This window comes from Podarcis cretensis (assembly GCF_951804945.1).
Source record: "Podarcis cretensis genome assembly, chromosome: 16".
Classification (NCBI taxonomy): Eukaryota; Metazoa; Chordata; class Lepidosauria; order Squamata; family Lacertidae; genus Podarcis; species Podarcis cretensis.
In genome coordinates this window covers 12,943,429-12,953,904 of record NC_137186.1, presented here as the reverse complement: position 1 = coordinate 12,953,904, position 10,476 = coordinate 12,943,429, and the positions used below count along the sequence as shown (strand labels likewise).

Here is a 10,476-nt window from a genome sequence, read left to right as displayed (position 1 = left end):
GGGATCAATACATTGAACGTCCAGTTTCTAGCAGTTACAAGCTGTACCTCTGAGCCAACAGCTGCAGAGATGGGAAAACTCCAGTTGTTGTCAGCCTCCAGCTCCCATCAGTCCCACCCAGCATGGCCAATGGGCAGCAGTGGAGGCTGGTCCTTTAGGGGAGGTGTGGCACTGCCCTACCAAGCTCTGCCTGCCTTCAGTCATTCTTCACCTGCCTACCTCCCTTACTTGACAAGTCGAGCATGTGGCACTGGCTGTCAGCCTCCTCCTTAGTCTCAGTGTTGATGGGGAAAACACCAGACTTAGCTGGCTCTGCCCATCGTTGACTCTACCTCCACCAGTCTTTTGCTGTGGCGCCACCTACTGCCAGCATCCCTGCCTTCCACCCTACCACTGCCTCCACTGACCTGGAGGATGTTCCCTGACCTGTGGGCGATCCAGAATGCGATGGGCCTGTGCTTTGAGCCAGCAGAGTTTTTGTGATAGCACAGCTTGAGTACCAACAATACTCTGGATTTTCCATAGGCTGGGCCGCATGCAAGATCAGTGCTGGGCACACCTAACAGCCACTCAGCTGTTAGGCCCGTATCGATCGCTGATGATGCTTCTGCGTCTGCTGGAAAAGATTGATCGGGGAGCTGGCTCCTGCGCTAATAGGGGCAAGCCAAGCCATTAGCAGCAGGCAGAACAAGTGCCCCATGCCAACCTATGCTTGGCCTTCTATCCCACTGCCAGGCCCTGAGCAACGCTTGGCCTCTGCTTCATTTTCCTGTCAGCAGCTTAATTATCATAGAAGCTGAGCGCTCCTGCCGCCTCCACCTTTTCTTTTCTCTTTTAGAGTGTCTAAGTGGAGAGTTCATTCACCAGTAACTGACACAGATGCGATGCCAGGGGTGCCAGCGATGTGACTGAGGGCAAAAGGATGGTTGCCCTCAAATGCAGTTACCGGTATCCCCATGTGGGGTAGAGAGGGAGGAAACAAAAAACAAACTTGGGCAGCAATTCTTACAGTCATGGAGCTGCATAGTTTTTCCTGTCCTTCGCTAAATCAGTTCAGGCACCGACCCAAGCACATTGGAAATCTAGATTTGTGCTATTAAAAGGGGCTAAAGCACTCTGTTGCCCCAGTGTAACAAATCTTCTTCTTCTTTTAATGACTTTTTGTGGTTAGGAAAATGATGGGGAAATACACTGAAAAGTGCAGAATAAATAATTGATTTATGGGAAGACATGTAAACACCCCACCCACCTACCCACAAAAATCAGGATGAATCTAGGATGATGGCTGCTCATTACTGTATAACCTGCCAACAATTAAGATATAGTTCACATCCATACCTTACATTTAAAGCACTTGGCTTCCTGCAAATAATCCTGGGAACCACAGTTTATCTATTACAGAGCTACAATTCCTAGCACCCTTAACAAACTGCAGTTCCTAAGAATTTTTCAGGGGGAGCCCATGTACTTTAAGTACAGTGGTACCTCAGGTTACATACGCTTCAGGTTACAGACTCCGCTAACTCAGAAATAGTACCTCGGGTTAAGAACTTTGCTTCAGGATGAGAACAGAAATCGTGCAGCAGCAGCGCAGTGGCAGCAGGAGGCCCCATTAGATAAAGTGGTGCTTCAGGTTAAGAACAGTTTCAGGTTAAGAATGGACCTCTGGAACGAATTAAGTACTTAACCCGAGGTACCACTGTATATGGTGTTGCTGCAATCAAAATCTAACCTCTGCATGAGCTTTGTGCAAGTAAATCAGGATGAGTGCTCAACAGACAGGTCCGGCCAGAGGAGCCCTGCATTATTTCCAATTATGAACAGCTGTCTGGCATCTCCTGGCACAGATGTGTCCCATCACCTGTTCCCTGATTGCTTTCTTAGCTAGAGATGCCAGGCATCAAACCTGGGAGCTTCTGCTTGCAAAGCCTGTTCTCTGTCGCTGAGCTACAGTTCTCCCCACCACCAACAGAGAGCACCATTGGGGCTCTCCTGGACTGAATGAGCTGGTTAGGAAGAAAGCTGAGGGGTAAAGTTGAAAGTCCTCTGAGCCATGTGACCTCCCTCAACCCTCTGGGCTAGCAGCACCTATCCAGGAACTATGTGCTGTAGGGCTGGTCAGTTTTCCCAGACCAGATCACCACACGCCCACTGGGGCTTTCCAGGTTCACAATGATACCCCTGCACACACTTTTTTTTTTTGCAGGCTCAGGCAACAAAATTCTAGCAATTTTATTATTATTTTAATGTATTTGTATCTCACTTTTCTCCCATGTTGGGATTGAAGGCAGCTTAAAAGCAACATTGCAAAATTCCAGATAATAGAAACAAACTATTGTTGTAGTTGGGGCGCAGGTGGCGCTGTGGGTTAAAGCCTCAGCGCCTAGGGCTTGCCGATTGAAAGGTCGGCGGTTCGAATCCCTGCGGCGGGGTGCGCTCCCGCTACTCGGTCCCAGCGCCTGCCAACCTAGCAGTTCGAAAGCACCTCCGGGTGCAAGTAGATAAATAGGGACCGCTTACCAGCGGGAAGGTAAACGGCGTTCCGTGTGCGGCTCTGGCTCGCCAGAGCAGCGATGTCACGCTGGCCACGTGACCCGGAAGTGTCTCTGGACAGCGCTGGCCCCTGGCCTCTTAAGTGAGATGGGCGCACAACCCCAGAGTCTGTCAAGACTGGCCCGTACGGGCAGGGGTACCTTTACCTTTACCTTTATTGTTGTAGTTGGCATCTGTCTGCCTTGGGAGACAATGGAGTGCACCTCCGTGGGTGAAGTCAAATCACTGCATTAGCAGCACTGAAGTGACTTCCCTGGGGCACAAGACTGGGCAGTGGGTATAGAGGTCATGGGCTGCCCAGACGACAAGACTCTCCTCTCGGCCTCCCTGACGTGGTCCAAAGGAAGGCAGGACAATATGTTTGGCACCAGCTTGGTTGCAGGAATTGCCGAAAGGAGCCTCTCTTGGTCTGCCCCACAGAGGACCTTAAGGTCCATGAATAACCATAGTTTAGAAGTCCCGGGCCCTAAGGAAGTCAGACTATCCTCCACCAGGGCCAGGGCCTCCTCAGTGATGGCTCCGACCTGGTGGAATGCTCTGTCCCAGGAGACTAGGGCCCTTCAGAATTTAACCTCCTTCCGTCGGGCCTGTAAGACAGAGCTATTCTGCCTGGCCTTTAATTTGAATTCAGCCTCATCTTTTATTTCCCTTCTCTTCCCTCCCCCTCCCCTATCCGCTCTGAGACCCCACAGCTAATTCTCCCCTGGCCTCCTCACTGGCCCAAGTAGGACTAATTCAGCCAGCTAGCCCTGGTGACTGTCTAATGCTTATTAGATGGATTTACCCCAAATTGATTCCTGAACTTTGAATTTTATTGTTATTCATGTTTTTATACTGTATTTTATGTTGCTTTTACAATTAAATGTTTTAAATTTGTTGTTAGCTGCCCTGAGCCTGGTTTTTTCTGAACCGGGAAGGGCGGGGTATAAATAAATTATTGTTGTTATTATTATTATTATTATTATTATTATTATTATTATTATTATACACCATCCAACTACCTTAGGGACTCCACTCCTTAGTCTTTTCTTCTCCCTAAGCTATCCCGCAAGGCAGTGGAGGTTTAGGACCAGTTTTTTCCTGTCTTTTCATGCAGGGGAAGTCCCTAACCCACTGAGGAATTGAGACCCATTGGCTACCCTCACCTGGTTTAGCCACAAGCTCCAGTTCAAGAGTCTGAGGCTTCTAAAGGTAAAGGTAAAGGTACCCCTGCCCGTACGGGCCAGTCTTGACAGACTCTGGGGTTGTGCGCCCATCTCACTTAAGAGGCCAGGGGCCAGCGCTGTCCGGAGACACTTCCGGGTCACGTGGCCAGCGTGACATCGCTGCTCTGGCGAGCCAGAGCCGCACACGGAAACGCCGTTTACCTTCCCACTGGTAAGCGGTCCCTATTTATCTACTTGCACCCGGAGGTGCTTTCGAACTGCTAGGTTGGCAGGCGCTGGGACCGAGCAGCGGGAGCGCACCCCGCCGCAGGGATTCGAACCGCCGACCTTTCGATCGGCAAGTCCTAGGCGCTGAGGCTTTAACCCACAGCGCCACCTGTGTTCAAGAGTCTGAGGCTTCTAGGCAGAGCCAAATCCTTCCTTTCTCTTTTTAATAAATCAACCAGGACTGCTGAGTTATATCTTTACCACTAGGAGGCAAGAGTGGCGTCTGTCAAGCACAGCTAGAAAGAAACTCTAAACTGAACCAAGCATGTCTAGGTTCCCTAAACCCCAGTTTGAGAGAAGAGTGGCATCTAGCGGTGAGCGCTGGGACTACAAAGCTTCATAGAATCATAAAATCGTAAAACTGGAAGGGACAACAAAGGTCATCTAGTCCAACCCCCTGCAATGCCGGAATCTCAGCTAAAGCATCCATGACAGATGGCCATCCAGCCTCTGTTTAGAAACCTCCAAGGAAGGAGAGCCCACCACCTCTCGTGGGAGTCTGTTCTACTGCTGAACAGCTCTTACTGTCAGAAAGTTTTTCCGAATGTTTCATCGGAATCTCATTTATTGCAACTTGAAGCCATTGGTTTGAGTCCTACCCTCCAGAGCAGGAGAAAACAAGCATGCTCCCTCCTCCATGAGACAGCCCTTCATTTATAAAGACATTGAACATCAACGTGCCCAGGACAGAACCCTGCAGTACCCCACTTGTCACTTTTTTCCAGGGTGACAAGGAACTATTAATGAGTACTCTTTGGGTTCAGTCAGTCAACCAGCTACAGATCCACCTAACAGTTACCTGGTTCAACCCACGTTTTACCAGCTTACTCGAGAGAATATCAAAGCCTTACTGAAATCAAGATACACTATCTCCACAGCATTTCCCTGATCCACCAAGTTTGTAGTTCCATAAAAAAAGAAAAAGAAATCAGATTGGTCTGGCATGAGTTATTTTTAGTAATCACAGCATCCTTTTCTAAATACTCACAGACCAACTGTTGAATTATCTAGGACCTTCCCTGGTATCAATGTCAAGCTCACTGGTCGGTAGTTACCTGGGTCTTCCTTCCCCCCCTTTTTGAAGATGGGGACAACATTTGCCCACCTCCAGTCTGTAGGGACCTCACCTGTTCTTCAAGAATTCTCAAAGATAATAGACAAAGGCTCTGAAATTACATCCGTAAGCTCCTTTAGTACCCTTGGATGCAGCTCATCAGGCCCTGGAGATCTGAACTCATTTAAAGTAGCTAGGTGTTCCCTTACTACCTCTTTTCCTATCTTGGACTCCCTCCTTACATCATTTATTCTGTTATCACCAGGTTGGGCATCGCTTTCCTTTGGAGTGAAGACAGAGGCAAAATAGGTGTTGAGTAGTTTTGCCTTTTCTCTGTCACCCAGTAGCATTTCTCCATGTTTCCCACGTAGAGGATCTACCACTTGCTTGTTCTTCCTCTTACTTTGGACATAGCCAAAGAAACCTTTTATTATTATTTTTAACCTCTATTACAAGCCTGAGCTCATTCTGAGCTTTAGCCAGCCTGACTTTGCCCCTGCAACTGTTGGCTAATCATGTATATTCCTCCTTTGTGATTTCCCCTTTCTTCCATTTCTTATACATGCCCTTCTTAACTCTCAGCTCATCTGTAAGCTCCTTATGCAGCCACACCGGTTTCCTTAGATGCCTCCCACTTTTCTTTCTGGTTGGTATTGTCTGCATTTGGGCCTTCAATATTTCTCCTTTCAGAAACTCCCATCCTTCTTGGACTCCCTTCTCACGGAGTATTTCTGACCAGGGGATCACACCCAGTAGCTCCTTCGGCTTTTCGAAATTGGCCTCCTTAAAATCCGGAGTGCATGTTTGACTACACTCAGTTTTCCCTTGCCTCTGTATCCTAAAACCTAGGAGAACATGATCACTTCCTCCCACGTTTCTGAGCACTTCCATTTCATCAATCAGTTCTTCTCTATTGGTGAGGACCAGGTCCAAGATAGATGTTCCCCTTGTTGGTTCTTCCACCTTCTGGGAAATGAAATTGTCAGCGAGGCAATGGAGGAATTTGTCAGACCTTACACTCTTAGCAGAGTTTGAGTCCCCACAGATATCGGGGAAGTTGAAGTCCCCCATGATTATTATTTCTCTCCTTTTTGAATGTTTGGTAAGTAAGGCATCAGCCAAGTCTGAGAGCCAGTGTGGTGTAGTGGTTCAGAGCGGTAGATTGTGTCTCCGCTCCTCCACATGCAGCTGCTGGGTGACCTTGGGCTAGTCATACTTCTCTGAAGTCTCTCAGCCTCACTCACCTCACAGAGTGTTTGTTGTGGGGGAGGAAGGGAAAGGAGATTGTTAGCCGCTTTGAGACTCCTTCGGGTAGTGAAAAAGCGGGATATCAAATCCAAACTCTTCTTCAATCTAGATTGGTGGGTCTATAGCAGACACCCACTTCTCTCTCTTACAATTTTTACCCATATGCTCTCAATCTGCTACACTTTTTACCCATAATAATAATAACCCATAATAAATAATAATTCCTAATAATCTGCGAAGAGATGGGGATGGGGGCTGTTGGTTTAGGCACACAGGCAGCCTGCCTTATGGTCAGACCATCTGGCGCTGCTTGCCTACACTGGCAGGCAGCAGCTCTCCAGGCTTTCAGCTGGGGACACTCCCCATCAGGACTCCTGGTTTCTCTGGAAAGAGGTCTGCTAAACGAAGTTGGAGGAAGAGTTGTCACTCAGCAGCAGAGCATGCAGAAGGCCCCATGGCCAATCCCTGGAATCTCCATGTAGAGCTGGGAGAGAATCATAGAATCATAGAATCACTGTTTTGTTAACAGTGTTTCATAGATTGTAATTGTTTCATTGATGATTTGTTCATTATTTTATATGGCTTGTGCTGCATTTGTGATCTTCTATTATGCAGATGGTGACAGCAGCCACGAAATTAAAAGACGCCTGCTTCTTGGGAGAAAAGCAATGACAAACCTAGACAGCATCTTAAAAAGCAGAGACATCACCTTGCCAACAAAGGTCCGTACAGTTAAAGCTATGGTTTTCCCAGTAGTGATGTATGGCAGTGAGAGCTGGACCATAAAGAAGGCTGATCGCTGAAGAATTGATGCTTTTGAATTCTGGTGCTGGAGGAGACTCTTGAGAGTCCCATGGACAGCAAGAAGATCAAACCTCTCCACTCTTAAGGAAATCAGCCCTGAGTGCTCACTGGAAGGACAGATTGTGAAGCTGAAGCTCCAAGACTTTGGCCACCTCATGAGAAGAGAAGACTCCCTGGAAAAGACCCTGATGTTGGGAAAGATGGAGGGCACAAGGAGAAGGAGACAACAGAGGACAAGACAGATGGACAGTGTTCTCGAAGCTACCAATGCGAGTTTGACCAAACTGCGGGAGGCAGTGGAAGACAGGAGTGCCTGGCATGCTCTGGTCCATGGAATCACGAAGAGTCAGACGCAACTAAACGACTAAACAACAACAACAACATTATGTTCTGTTATGTTATTGCTATGCATTGTTTGTAAGACGCTTTGAAATCCATTTGAATGAAAAGCAGCATAGAAACACAATCAATCAATCAATCAATCAATCCTTGGAGAAACACTGCCAGACAGAGCAGACAATTTAGAGCTAGATGTACCAAGGGGCTGACTTGGCAGAAGGGAGCTTCTCATGTTTTGTTCCTAGATCTGTGTGGCGGCTGCATGATTTTTCCAGCAATGGACCTCTCCTCCATCAACAGATGCCAAAGCTACAACTCTCAGAGTGCTTGAGCTATATCCTCTTCCACCTTCCCAGGAAACTCTGGGAACTGTAGCTCTCTGTGGGGAATAGGGGCCTCCTAACAACACCGGTGGCACTGTGGTTTAAACCACAGAGCCTAGGACTTGCCGGTCAGAAGGTCGGTGGTTCAAATCCCCACGACGGGGTGAGCTCCCGTTGCTTGGTTCCTGCTCCTGCCAACCTAGCAGTTCAAAAGCACGTCAAAGTGCAAGTGGATAAATAGGTACCGCTCCAGCAGGAAGGTAAACGGTGTTTCCGTGCGCTGCTCTGGTTCGCCAGAAGCGGCTTAGTCCTGCTGGCCACATGACCCGGAAGCTGTACGCTGGCTCCCTTGGCCAATAAAGCGAGATGAGCGCCGCAACCCCAGAGTCGGCCACGACTGGACCTAATGGTCAGGGGTCCCTTTACCTTTACCTTTACCACCTCTCAGGTGTCACTACGACTGCCTGGCTCCCATTGGCTTAATTCCTCCGCTGGGGAGCTGGTGCCCTCAAGATGTGCTCCCATGGAGAGCTGATTTCAGTACATGGGGAACCTTTTTGCAGACTGAGAGCAGCATTCCCTTCTGGGCAACCTCCTGGGGGGCCACATGCCAGTGGTGGGAGGGGCCAGAGGCAAAACGTGGGAGGAGCAACCAATGTAAATTTCCCCTTCGTAAAGGAAGATCGCTTCTGCATGCACTCAGAAGCAAGAAGTATGATCAGAGTTCAAGGACTAAGGGCCAACGAGGAGTGTGCGACGGGGAGAGAAATCATAGAATTGTAGAGTTGGAAGGGATCCCAAGGGCCAAACCCCTGCAATGCTGGAGTCCCAAGGGCCTGATGGAAAGGTCTGGAGGGCTCTACATTCTACTTCTGTTGTATGCCGATGCTGTTTTCGAAGGTTGTGTTTTGGCTCTTTCGGAATCCAAAGCTTTGGCCTGCCCCTTCACCCCGGGGTGGGGAAATCCCTTTTTGCAACAGGCAGGACAGCCCCCACCTGAGAAACACTGCCAGATCTGCAGGCAGGCAGGGTAATGTGGTATTGGGGGGGGGGCAGGGAAGGGAGATGAAAAGGAACACCCACACCCTGCAGGAGGATTCTTGAGCGTATGACTCAAGATTTGTCAAAACAGGCAGAGTAGCTGAGGCTGGTTCCTCCGCTCAAAGCAAAGTGGGTTCGCTCCAGGAGAAAAGGGCGTGTGCAGGGTGTTTCGGGTTGGTGGGAGAAGACAGGGCAGGGTATATGCATGTGAAGGCTGGTGGGGTGGAGGAGAAGGAGCCGGGCAGCTGAGCTCCAGGGCAGGACACTTTGTTGCGCGGCGGGTTTCGCATGTGGGTCCCACCCGCCCTTTGGGACAATTAGAACTGGTACCAGCTGGAACCACGCTGCCCCACAGCAAGCAGGAAAGCCATTGCGCAAGGAAAGGGCGACTGAAAGGATCGAGGGAGTTGGAGGAAAGCTTACAACATTTGGGGCTTTTTTCCTCCAAGTTCAGAGAAAAGGCATGAAAGGGAGGAACATGAGAGAGGCGGATAAAATTGTGCAGGGAGCGTGGAGGAAGCAGACAGGGAGACTCCCCCCCCAGCCCCATCTCTCTTAATACTAGAATCCAGGGACACCCTCAAACTACTCAAGACCACAATACCTCAAGGACTGCCTCTCCCCATATAAACCATCCCAGACTCTGTGATCACCACTTAAGGCCCTTCTTTGTGTACTTCCTCCAGAAGAGGTCCGGAGGGTGGAAACACGAGAACAGGGCCTTTTCTGCAGTGGCTCCCTGTTTGTGGAATGATCTCCCCAGGAAGGTTCACCTGGCGCCTTCATTATACACCTTTAGGCACCAGGCAGAAAAATGTTCCTTTTCAACCAGGCCTTTGGCTAACCAATATTCTTATAGCCTTTTATATGTGTTTGGGGGAGGGGGTGTTATTGTTTTGTCGTTTCTGTTTTAACTATTTATTTATGCTTTTATTTCGTGTTTTCATCTTGTGAGCAGCCCTGAAGATCTTTTGATGAAGGACGGTATATAAGTCAAATAAATAAATAAATAAAATAAAATAAAAAATCCTGAATGGTGGGAGATTCTGGTCAGATAAAAGGAAGAACGTCTTCACACAGCTAAACATTGACACTCAATACCCTTTTAAAATATGTTGAGGAGGGCGGATTTTGGGGTTGTTCTTGTTTTCATTTATATTATGTATTTTGTGTTTTTATCTTGTGATTTTATCTTGTGAACTGCCCTGAGACCTGCGGGTATAAGGCATAATAATAATAATAATAATAATAATAGATGGGATTTGGCCACTGTGAGAACAGGATATGCTGGACTAGATGGGCTATTGGCCTGATCCAGCAACCCCAGCGGATCAGAGCGCTGGAGAGCCCTAGTATCGCACCTTGCAACATTTCACGGATGCAAAGAGGGAGATGTTATAAGGCCCCCAGTCTTACATTTGATCGCCTTATTGATGGTTTTCAAGGCCTGTTTAAAACCCATTTATTCCCCTGGTGCTTGTAATTTAAACGCTGGGCTCAGCCGACCTTTTCTAACAGCACATATCGCTGCTGGTTTTAAATGGCTAGTTTTAATTAAATGGTTCTTTTTTCAGCTGTTCAAAATGAATTTGATATGAGCACGGACTTAAGTTTTGCGAGAGGGAGATGTCTTGAAAGGCAGCCTAGAACCAGTGTGGTATAGTGGTTAGAGTGTTGGGCT

General features: G+C 48.3%; 1 protein-coding gene across 1 annotated transcript in view; it reads right to left on the bottom strand.

Moving 5' to 3' along the window:
• Positions 1 to 396: 396 nt before the first annotated feature.
• The window catches only part of TRMT112 (tRNA methyltransferase activator subunit 11-2), a 31,960-nt gene continuing 21,880 nt past the window's right edge, over positions 397 to 10,476 (bottom strand). Inside the window, exon 5 of the mRNA XM_079958541.1 lies at positions 397 to 407. The gene's annotated coding sequence lies outside the window, so the exon portion shown is untranslated. The remainder of the gene's footprint in view (positions 408 to 10,476) is intronic.